Source organism: Xiphophorus couchianus, chromosome 15 (assembly GCF_001444195.1).
Source record: "Xiphophorus couchianus chromosome 15, X_couchianus-1.0, whole genome shotgun sequence".
NCBI classification, from domain to species: Eukaryota; Metazoa; Chordata; class Actinopteri; order Cyprinodontiformes; family Poeciliidae; genus Xiphophorus; species Xiphophorus couchianus.
In genome coordinates, this window is record NC_040242.1 from 3,587,956 (window position 1) to 3,599,714 (window position 11,759).

The 11,759-nt window shown below is 38.6% G+C and overlaps 1 long non-coding RNA gene across 2 annotated transcripts; it reads left to right on the top strand.

Annotated features, from left to right (window-relative positions):
• Nucleotides 1–2,977: 2,977 nt before the first annotated feature.
• Nucleotides 2,978–11,463, top strand: LOC114158677 (uncharacterized). 2 transcript variants are annotated; one of them, XR_003598460.1, is made up of 4 exons: nt 2,978–3,119; nt 3,205–3,268; nt 6,273–6,420; nt 10,207–11,463. It is a non-coding gene; the product is annotated as an uncharacterized LOC114158677 (long non-coding RNA). The 2 variants fall into 2 exon arrangements; XR_003598459.1 differs by lacking the exon at nt 10,207–11,463 and adding an exon at nt 6,544–6,984 and having other exon boundaries at nt 6,273–6,452.
• Nucleotides 11,464–11,759: the final 296 nt, after the last annotated feature.

Genomic DNA, 11,759 nt, shown 5'->3' on the forward strand with positions numbered 1-11,759 from the left:
TCGTAGATTCGACTGAATCATCTTTAAGTTTTAGATTTGTTGCCATTTATCTGAGCTTTGCACGCTCTAATTTTTGGATGAATTTACTGGGATGTTCACTGATTCGCAAGCTGCAAAATGTTTTGCTCTCAGGAAAAACAAACTCTTTGTGTAGCATGAGAGGCTTCAAGGAATCTCAAATAAATTATTAAGTGACTGCAGCATGTTTAACACATTTGTTGGAAGTCCTTGGGGGAATGGCTTGATTTTTGGTTGATGGAGTTTACACTGAATTTATTCTAATGTATTTTTCATTTTGTTCTTGCTTTTGCCCGGATTGTCCAGCTGTTGAGCCGAGTGAGGCTGCTGGAAGTTTGCCTTCCTTCTCTGGGAACAGCCATGATGTTTATTGAATTATTATTTAGACTTAATTTATAGTCATCTTTTTGAAGTGCTAAGTTTCACTGTAACTAATTTACTAGATTTAAAAACATTTTCTATGATCTTGCAGTCTGTTGGGGTTTTTTAAAGCTAATCCTTGGTTTGCCCTGGGAATTACTTCAGATGGGGTTCTGGGGAACTTGTGGTTGCAGAGTTGGTGGCTGTTTGGCATCCCAGAGCCAGGACATGTGTATGTGGAGTGGCCTTGGAGCAGAAGTGTCTGCATCCAGCCCTCAGAGCGTATGATGTGGTGTCTGCAGAATGCTGTCGGTGCATGTTTGAGATGCAAAAACACTTCCTGAAGTGAAGCAAAGCGAAAAACACCGAGGGATAATTATGAGTCAAAATGGAGCAGCCAACCTGGCCAGACAGCCACAGATCCGTTCAGTGGCACATGTTTCATCGCGGGAATATGTGTTTCCAATTATTCAAATGAATTTATGAGTGCCACAAACTGTTCAGTGGCTGAGAACAACTTATTTTTATTCCAAAGTAAGCCATCTGTTGTAGCCTCCAAGGAGAACTCCCTGTAGTCCATCGTGGAGACAGGACATCCATCAGAGAAGAAAAATTAGCAGTAATTTATCCCTCCAACACTTCCCCCTGATCTGGACCATATGCTTGCATTTTTTATGGTGAAAGCAAAGGAGAAAATGAGAGAAAACGGGCATCAAACTCTGAGGGGAGAAAATAAAAATCACAAAAACAGAAAGGTTCATCCACCTACCATGAAGCATTCACACAAGGTTTAAATGTAGGTCTTCTTACAGCGTGCTAACGCTACGTATGCTACGTCACCTTATCCAGGATCCGATAATAGGAAACTTTTCAATTAGTCATATTTCTGTCTCTGCATTGAACTGAGTGTCCTTCTCTTTAAAAACAGAAGTTTCTCTGTTAAACAGAGGGAAGTCTGACCTGTGACAGCTTGTAGCCTGAGGTGTTCCCCAAGGGTTAGTCTCTGGTTTCTGTTCATTTTTCATTTCATATCTCTGTCAGGAATTATTTAGATTTTCAGTGTCTTCTTTTACTCCTGCTCCCACCATGAAAAAGAACTGTTCAAACAAATCATTAAAAGAACAAAGTTTCAATAAAATTCATGTGTTTGATGATTAATCATAAAGTAGTAAATGTACTACTGAGATAATCCTGCTTTTTTGCAGCCACTGAGGAATGTTGATCCCACTTACTAGATTATTTCTGAACTGCACAATTATATTTTGTTCTCAGGCACATCTGTAAATCATATCTATCATAAAAATATCTTTGATCAAACCAACATCAATGCTGGAATGGGAGGTTTTCTCTGGAGTTTCCAGCTTCTGGAGATGCAGAAATTTGATGTCTCCCATTCCTGTTAACCCCCTGTTGCTTTTCAATGGTCAAAGTTAAAACCACAAACTGCACATTGTTAAAGAACAGCCTTTATTTATGCTGCGACGAGCAAAAATGTGCAATATTTTAGAAATGGGAGAAAATTTACTGTAAACTGCAGCATAAATAGATCATGTTGAGGTTTGAAAACGTGCTTCAGAAGACAAAGTACAACCACTCAATCAGTCAGTGCTCTGCAGTTTGTAACATACCTTCATGCTGTGGACAGACGGGACCGTGAGGTGAAAACAGCATGGAGAGTTTATCTAGACTCTGATAAACGAAGTGATAAATGGACAAGAGCTACAGTAGAGAACTTTGATCGCTGCACAATAAAAGCTCAAAGCTAAATCAAACAGTTCTTCAGTTCAACAAACTGAACAAACAGCGTTTCAGGTGTCATAATATAGCCAAAGCCTCCCTGCATGTTATTCTAGACTTTACCTAATGTCTTTAAAATGTGATGTTATCAGATGAACGGCCTCAGCTATGATCGGATTTAGTTCATGGAGATAAAACACAGAAAAGAAACACATTTTCTCACTTGTTTTTGATTTTCCAACATTCAGATTTTATTCTGTTCTCCTGCAGCAATTCACATTTTATGGGCCTAAAAGTGAAACGGTGACTTTAACTGAGATGTTGTGGAACGTCAGCAGTTTCACATTCTGGTTTTGGTGTTTGAGTAACATAGTTCTTCATTTCTTCCTGTATTATAGAGCTTCACAAACAGAAAGGACATTGTTTTCTGCATATAATCAGTAGATGAAGAGTTGACATTCATAAAGAAATCACTCTATTGTCAAAGTCGTTAACATCACCAAGGGAGACGGAGTTGGAGTTGCGTTTTCCACAGAGGATTAAACACACTCCTCCTTTGTTACTCTACTGAGTGAAACAGAGAACAGGCACAAGGAGAAGGACAAAGCAGAGTATGTGTCCGGTGATTGTTTAATATTTTATGGTTTTCTGCAGAATTAATGTATTTTGTCCAGCATCATACCACCCGCACCCTGTTTGACTTCAGGTACAGTATCATGTTCTTTTCTCTCAGACTTTTGTCTCATCCGTTCACAGAATATTTTTCCAAAAGTCTTCATTAAGAAGATCTTTGTGACCTTTTGGTTAAAACTCTCCCACTGATGCCATTTTTACCCATTCTGTCTTTATTACTGTTGAATCATGACCTCTGACCCTAACTGAGGAAGTGAGGCCTGCAGACACTTACATGCTGGAGCCTCCAGAATGAGTCAGGAGCTCTTGGAGTGTTTTGCTGCTCCAGCTTTACCCAGTCAGCTGTGAGGGGAAAGCTAAAGCTGCTACGGGTTTGTGCTGCCAAACTTCTTCTTCTTCTTTTATTCCTTTCTGCTCCTTTTGCACTTTAAGGCTCACGACTCACATCTGATTCAGATCTGAACTGCCAGTGAGATTTGGGCCATGAAGTTTGTCATGCAGTGAACTGTGGATGGAATTGGTGAGTTGTGAATAAAATGTTTGTTTGTTTTAGCATGCTAGTGTTCGTAGCTAATGCTAACTGGTTTGGGCTGGCATTTACAGCTGATGGTAACAGTTCAACATTTTAAGAAATTGTTGAATTTAAGTTGTTAGCATAAATGAAAATGCCTCTTAGGGCAGGTACTGCATTCTGGGTTATGCTGTGTGATTTTAATCATAAACCTGAGAAAAACCTTGAATTATTGGTGAGGAATATTCAAATGATGTACATTTGTAAATATAACTGCATGCATTTGTCTGATTTATGTGAACACAAGAACCACTGAAAAATGTCTAGTTAAGTTTCTAACCATCAGTGATAATAATTTACTAGTCCTGTTTATTTTAATGCTGGTCAGGTGACCTTTTAGGGTTTAAAGATACTGAAATCAGATAAATAAAATTATGGACAATCTTTGTTTAATGTGTGTCAGTTGGTAACTTTACTGATTTGTGTCTTCTTTGCCTTTTCAACAAACCTTGTGCACATTAACTTTGAAAGTTAACTGTAGTATTGTACATATTTCTGTTTATTTTATGGGTTATTCTATGTATGTTTCATTTTTTGTGGTGATGACAATCATTATCTTCTGTTTTTTATTCATTTCTGACGTTAGCTCCAGCAGTCGTTATGTCTGAGTTTACATAACATCTATAGTAGCATAATCAGTGCTACATTTAGAAATGTCCTTGTAATGTTAGATTTAGAAGCATAATGTTTTACTTATTGAGCCTCCGAACTGTAAAAAGTCTGTAAAGAGGGAAATACCTCTGGTACTACAGGCATGCAGATACATTTCTGCTTCTGATGGATTTACGTTTCAAGAGAAGGGAAATTGTTTCAGTGAACCGTTGCTATGCCAATGCGTGTATCCATGTCCTAATTAAATCTGAGAAGTGTTTTTAAAGGAGTACAAATGTCTGTTTTTATACCCAAACTGCTCTTCTGCTCATCCAGCAGCCCTTTCCTTTGCTTTAGACCATCAAACTTTATGATTGCAGTAACTTATGAATGCCAACAAGCCATGTTTAATCTTCAACTTCACAGCCTCAGTTTCTGTTATTCATGCCAGTTTTCAATTTAAGTTGAATTTTAGCATTCCTGCTGTGGTTCTTTTGGCTTGAAATGACACTAAAGTGAGCAAATATACCATTTATGAAGCAACGCGCACATGTACTGTAGTTCTCCTTTAAAGTCAGGAATCAGCTGCACAATTATATTTGAAAATGTGTTAGGAAATTTCATGCAGTTTTTTAAAGAAAGGAAAACGATAGTATTTTAAAACTGTTTTCATTAAAATTTGTTTTATTTGTATAATTATACAAAGTTTCTGAAAAAAATTGACTTTTTTTCCATTTCTAGGTAAATATAGAGAAAGTGAAGATTTGTCTTGTTTGATTAGTGTGAAATGATTTTTCAGTATTTCATGTCATTTTATCAGAGGTTTGATTTTTATCCATTTATTGTTCCCTATATATTCTGCTTGACTTTTCTATATGTAACTAGATTACATGTCAGTAGTTAGAGAAGTAAGTTATTTATGGAATAATTCAGCCGTAAAGTTGGGACATTTTGTTAATAAATTCTCAGACCTGATTGGAAATAAGTGTGTCAACGTTTCCTGTCCCATTGTTTTGAATTAAATCATTCACCAGAAACTGACACAGTTCACTTATGATTTCAGAAACACTGGAATTAATTAACCCTAATTATGAAAAATTACAACAGCCAACTGCTAATGCAAATATTGATTCTCTGTTTGCTTTTCAAGCAGTGAATTTCTGACTGGTTGAAGACTCACACAGGACTTTTGACAAACTGGCTTTTACATTTTAAAAAATTTACTTTAAAAACAATTTGAATATAGAAAATTATTAGCATTAGAGATTACGCCATGAAGGAACCTTTGGGATCAAACATCTGAAATATAAAGCAGAGGAAGCATTAACTGAGAACCAGGTTGGTTAAATCAGGTGGTCAGTTAACCAATAGAAGAAACAACAACTCTATTAAGTTGTTAACCTGTGAAAAAGTAGAAAAATATTTCTCTTTTGCCAACTGTTTTTTTTTTTTTTATTTCATAAAATTACTGCTCAGTTGAAGCCTTCTCCGTTTTTCTTCTCTTAAGATTAAAACTGAACTTACAATAACAGATCGGATCCCAGGAAGACCAGGCCGACTTGGACCCGACCCGTTCCACACGGATACTGGGAACAGAAATGAATCGATCTTTGCGAAACTGCTCTAGGAACGTGATCAGGCAGTTACCAAGCACCCAACAGTTAAGGAGAAGAGCGTAGATAGGAAGTATTCCCAGAATCTGGTGAAGTGGGTTGAAGGTCGGGTTTGGAGCTGCATGACTCATGGCGGTTGCATCCTGCAGTCTGGGTCTCTGGTTTTGGTTTAGCCATGAATCCGGATCATTTATTTAGGAGGTAATGTAGCCGCAGCGGTTCATCCCTTCTGCTTCATTTCTGTTTGACAGGGATCAAGGACTTTGTTCGTTACGCGTTTTAGAAAACATAATTTAATATAGCTGCACCCAGAGGGCCTTTTTTTGCTTTCTTCTTCTTCTATTAATTTTTAAGCATATTAAGATGTTCCAGAAATCTGTAAATAACCTTCGAAATGAGATCCATCTGGTTTAGTTATTTCTTCCAAGCAGGTTGGGATTAAAAGCTCACATTCAGGTCACACAACTTCTGGTCACAGTTGATTATGAAGCAAATTCATTATTTGAAGGAATGTCTGAAATCCTTAAAGATTTCTCTAACAATCTGGCTGATTAAATACCAACAAGTTCCTTCTTCAGTCGGGACAAACCTGACAGTCTGAAGCTCAGCTGGATAAAGAACCTAAAGCAGCTGGAAATCATTTAATGTTTGAAATCTTAGGCAGAGACCACAGCCTAACTTTACCTCAAAGATCAGTTTGTGTTGTCCTTCTTCGTCTTTCTAACCTCCATATTTCTCTCCTTTCCCAGCTGCCAGAGCCATCGGTGTGGAGAATTTATCAACCTCCGCAGCACTTCCAGTACTCCCAGTAGGGAGTTTTCACAGCTTTTCCACAGGTGCAGAGTGGCTTCCACACACCAGGAAACAGATGTTAACATTTGTGGGATTTTAGTGAAGGTAGGAGAAGAGGCAGTCTGGTTCTGTCGCAGGTCTCAGTTTGTAATTTTCTTCTTGAAATTCTGGTGACTTCAGTTTGTTCAGCATGAAGTAAAAATACATTTCATTTCTATTTCATGAAAGTGAGCAGCTGCCTCTGCAGTAAAGAGGCTCCTCGCTGACCACAGGACACGTCAAACTGTAATGTGGCTTTTATATTCCTTTTGGGCCGATGGCGTCTTCCTGTTTGAGTCCATGTTGGTGCTGAACCCGCTGATGCTCTCTTACCAACGCAACATTTTAGGATTTTGTTCTGGAGTTTATTCACATGTTTAACTCCAAAACCTGCCCATGTATTGGACTCTGAACCCGTCCCCTTCCTGAACTGTATGCAGTTTGAGTCGATCCAGATGCCACCTTCAGGCATTTAGGAATCAGAAGCATGTATGAACCTGACTTTAGGAGCTCCACAGTTCCCTTCCTGATGTCTTCTTTTGATTTTTCCATCATGTCAAAGTGTGTTTGATGTGTTGCTTTGAAATGAAAATCTCTCAAATAGCTAAAAGAACCACAGCATCATCTTTGTTTCCCACTTCAAACACTGAAAATAACTCTTATGTTTGTACATTACATAATGTTAATACTTGTGAAATCTTTTTTCACAAGTTAGGAAAAAAATTAGGAAAAAACTTTCCTAATTTTTCTAAAAACCTTTTTCAAGACTTCTGAATTAATAGAATATAAAATAAAATCTAAGATGTACTTAAAAGGCTGTGGAGCTTTAATGGAGTAACAAAAACTTCCAACCAGGTCATTTGAGTTGTTTCTGCTGGAAAAGCCGTGCAGCCCGTTTCAGACCCGTTACCGTCCCACAGCAGTTTGTGCAACTTTCACTAAATCCACTGAGTCATGAAATGAAACACTGCTGCTCTTTATGGGTCTATGAAGACATGAAGACACAACAGAAAAGGGTAAAGGAATGTGGCCTCGGAGCATTTTATGAAGTTGTCATGAAAGCAGAGATTACCAGAGAGGTTTTTGAAGTATTTCACAGGATTGTCTTCCAAGAAACACGAGTCTGTCTGTTATCTGTCCATTAATGTTTCTACTCTTTTTTTCTTCTTTTTAATAATCATTTTTGTTGTTGTCTGGTTGGATTTACTCATTAAAACAATCCTTAATCTTTCTCATTCCAACACAGACATTACAGCTCGACAAAATGTTGTTTTTATTTACTTCTGACTTTTTTCTATTGATGGCATTTTTTAAACGTTTCCTTTCTCTCTTCCGTTTCTCCCCACTGGTCTCTTCCTCTCCTGTATTATTTCACCTCCACCTTTATAATCTCAATGTGTCTCGGGGCGACAGAGTTTCTACTCTCTAATTTACTGAGATCTGACAAAATATCCTACATTTGGCTAAATGAAGAGCAGAGAAATGGAGAAACCAAAAGAATTGTTGGATTAAATATGGCGAAGAACATGAAAGTAGAAATTTAGGATTTCCAAGAAAAAGAAAAACAGTATAATTTGATCAATGTACAATCAATCACTCTACAAATACATTTAATGAAATAATGTATTTTGTCTTTTCCGGCTCATATTTCATTAAAGATTTCCATCAAGGCTGTTGAATTTGAATTATTTTTATGAAACCAATGCAGATCTCTGCATAAAATGCTGTGTTAGTTTCTATGCCAATCTAATCAGGAAACAAATAATTTCTCTTAAAAAAAATTTGTTTCAGGATTTGAGAAAAATATTTGTCACTATTTTTATGAAGTAAAATAACTTTGGCTCCAGTCATATTTTCAGGAAAAACAATTATTTAATAATTTTGTCATATTGTGGCATTAAAATGCTACCACAGCATTTCAATGACGTTGAGAATTCGACTTTTATGTAGTATAAAGATATTTTAACAGCAAAGTTGCATTTGAGATTTTAACTGTTTCAATTATTTGCTAAAGTATCTTAAAAACAGAGGGGTGCATATTTGAATTTTACGGTTTAAACTTCCACCTCATGTACAAAACCTCTTTCCCCTAGAATAAAATCCATAGGAATCCCAATTAAAGTTTGTTTTTATGCACCTCTAAATGGTTATTAAATCACAAAGTGTTCATTATTAACACATGAGATGACCTCTTATGTAATCCTGGAGAAACATTAAGTCATTGCTCATTTTTACGACAAAAACAATAGAATAACGCAAAGCTTGAGCTGGTGGTGTTAAGGGATTACCAAATGTTTCAGGTTCTGACCCAGGCTCTACACACAGTTTATTTGACAAAACCACAATCCCTCCGTAAAACTTACATTGCCACAGTTCCCATGAGCAGACATTATCTCATTAAAAACATTTTCTTTGGGAAAAATCCAATGCTAAGACTCACCAATGAGTCTGCAAGATGAAATAAAATCCAATGGGCTGGAGAAGATGGAGTAATCTCCTACTGAGCGACTCATGGTAAATTATTTGGTTTAATAACACATTAGCTATTTAGCAGGATAGATATGTGCTGTGGGACTCTGGGGCATCTGGGTGGCTATTAAGGATCTACGTGTGTTGACGTTCTTGGTATAAGTAGAGCTTGTTCCCTGTGTCCGCCAAGGTTGTTCATGAACAGCATCTCATGGAGATTATGGTGTCTGGTTTGGAAACCTGGATGGCATCTTTGCTTTTCGCAGATACTGTAGTTCTCTTGGCTTCTTCAGACCATGACCTCCACCATGTACTGCAGTGAGTGCACAGTGGTGAGGAAGAGAGTCAGCTTCACATTTCTACAGTCCTCGTCCATAAAAATGTGGACTGTGTCAAACGAACCAAACTAACTGAAAAGTCTGTTCACCTCCTGGCCTGAGGGGGTGCTGCACCAAGAACCACTGAAGGAAACCACACAAAAACATCTGAAGAAAATATAAGTACAACTTCCTCCTTCACAAAGTGTAAACAAAAATAGAGTAGTGTCAGTTTTTCGCAGTTGTACGATTTCTCTTTGGCAAGGGAGATATTTCTTCTGCTAGCGCTAGACGAGCCCGTTTGTATTTACCCAGAATGCCTTGTGCTGTAATCCACTTCCTGCATTTAAAGCAGTCTCTTGTCCGCTTGCCATTTGCATATCAAACTGCATCACAGTTCACTTTACCAAAGCGAGACCCAGGTTTGGAGGCGGACTATCGTTTTTTGGTCATCATTAGTTCGGTTGCACATTCACACCTCCCCAAACGAACCGGACCTCGTAGACAAACAAACTAGATTAAAGTGGACTAAATTTGCAAACAAAGTAGCAAATTTGATTTTAATTCTTCTATCATTTTTGCTAATGTTTAGTTTGCATAATCTTGAGTAGCTTCTAAAGGTTGCTGCTGATCTTCACATTTGTTTCTTCTCTAAAGTTCTCACCATGTATTTCTGTCGTCAGCTGCTGATGTTTTCCTTGGTCTACCTGCTTGATGTCTCTTACTTGGTATCCCAGTGGTTTGTTTCTTCTTCGGGACTTTCCAAATGGTTTTCTCTGGCTGTGGCCAGTGTTTGTGCGCTGGCTCTGACTGATTTTCCATCGTCACATTTTAACATGAACCCTCCAACTGCATAGGCAGAACTGCTATTAGTTGATAAATGTTCAGTTGCTCTTAATTCTTGCAACAGCTTTTGGAAACTCGATACATATTAGAAATATTGGCACAATCTTATTCAAATCCATCACCTCTGTGTTGGCTCAGTTTAACTAACACTAAGATTTGCATAGGAAGGAAAATTCGATGTGCTTAGCTGTGAGTTTTTAAAAATCTGATCCTCTCCCAGTTTGTCGTTTTAGGTGGAGGTGTTTGCAGGGCTGCAGTTGGCCCAGTTGGGTTGAACAGCGCTGTGAGAGATGCTCAAAGCTTTGGATGTTGTTGTAGAACCTAACCCTGCTCTAAACTAGTCCACAACGTTCGCCTTGACCTGCTGGGTTTCCTCGGTCTTCATGATCCTGGTTGTTCTCTGATGTTCGCAATAAACCTTTTGACATCTTCACGGAACAGTTGCTTTAATACCCAGATAAAATTACACACAGGTGGACTCAGTTTACTTTAATCGGTGTGGAAGTCATTTGATTTTCTCAGGTTTTAGCGAAAAAAGAATCTAGGTTTATTTCTGTTGTCCACTAATGAGACCCTGCCTGTTTATGTTTCCTCTTTTATTGAGGTGAATCACACATGTTGGGACAGCATGTTCATTCCATGGAGGTTTACAAGGCTTTTTGGAGCTGTTTTTGGGGGAACCCAACCAAGTGACTCTTTGGAGTCCTATCCACCACAGGATCTGCTTCCCAGATGTTTGGATTGTCTCTGTGAACGTCCTATGATGGTTTACCACAACGTTTATCCACGGTTAGACTGACAGAAAGTCAGCGAGACAGCTTCCCCTAAACCTGATAAAACAGAGAACCACTTAGCTGCTTCTTGAGGTTTTGTCATTTTCCTGGTGTTTTCCTCCAGCTGACCTCAGAAGAGACCCATTAACAAAAATGCAGAAATATTATCTGCCAAAGTAGTAGTGAAGCTGAAAACGGCTCGTTTGGGACTGAAATGATGAATGGATGATAAAGGATTTGTAACATCCTCCATCAGTGTGCTTGTTGGGTCGAATGAGCGAACACAGACCTCACCCTCCTTCAATTTCACCTGGAGGACGGTGAACAGCCGCGAATCCGGTGTGTTGGTGATGCAAAGCCAAAGTCTTAGCCTGTCACTCAGCAGAAGGTGTTTCTGATCGTCTTTTTTCCCCCGGCTAACGGAGGGAGAGCGTCTCTGGGTCTTTAGTTTGAAACAGGTCTGACTGAAAGCCTGAACAGAGACGCCTGGGAGAAGAATCAGACTCCAAACATCTGAGTGAAAACGTCTGACTGACGATGAGGAGAAACGACCTGCAATCAGATCCAAGATGGAGGAGAAGCTGGACGAGCTCAACAAGACATCCATCCATCATCCATCTTTCACCTTCTATTCTTTTTTCCTATTGTCCATTCATTGCTCATCCATCTACACCATCATAGTTTTTGTTTACCCATCCATCCATCATCCATCCAGCCGTGGACTGATAGCTGGATGTTCTCCTTCTTCTACGGAGCTGAATGTATGGTTCTGGTCCCAGAGCATCATACTACCACCACCATGTTGAACAGAAGGTTTGATGTTCTGGTTCTGAGCATCCTGTTAGTTTTACAGCTAATGTAACCAGACACACCTTTCTAAAAGCTTTCTTTTGTCTCTTCAGACCACAGACGTTTTTCCCCAAAGTCCTCAAGATCATCAACACTTTTCTAGAAAATGTGAGTCGAACCTCTGTGTTCTTTTGGGTCAGGAGGAGTTCTG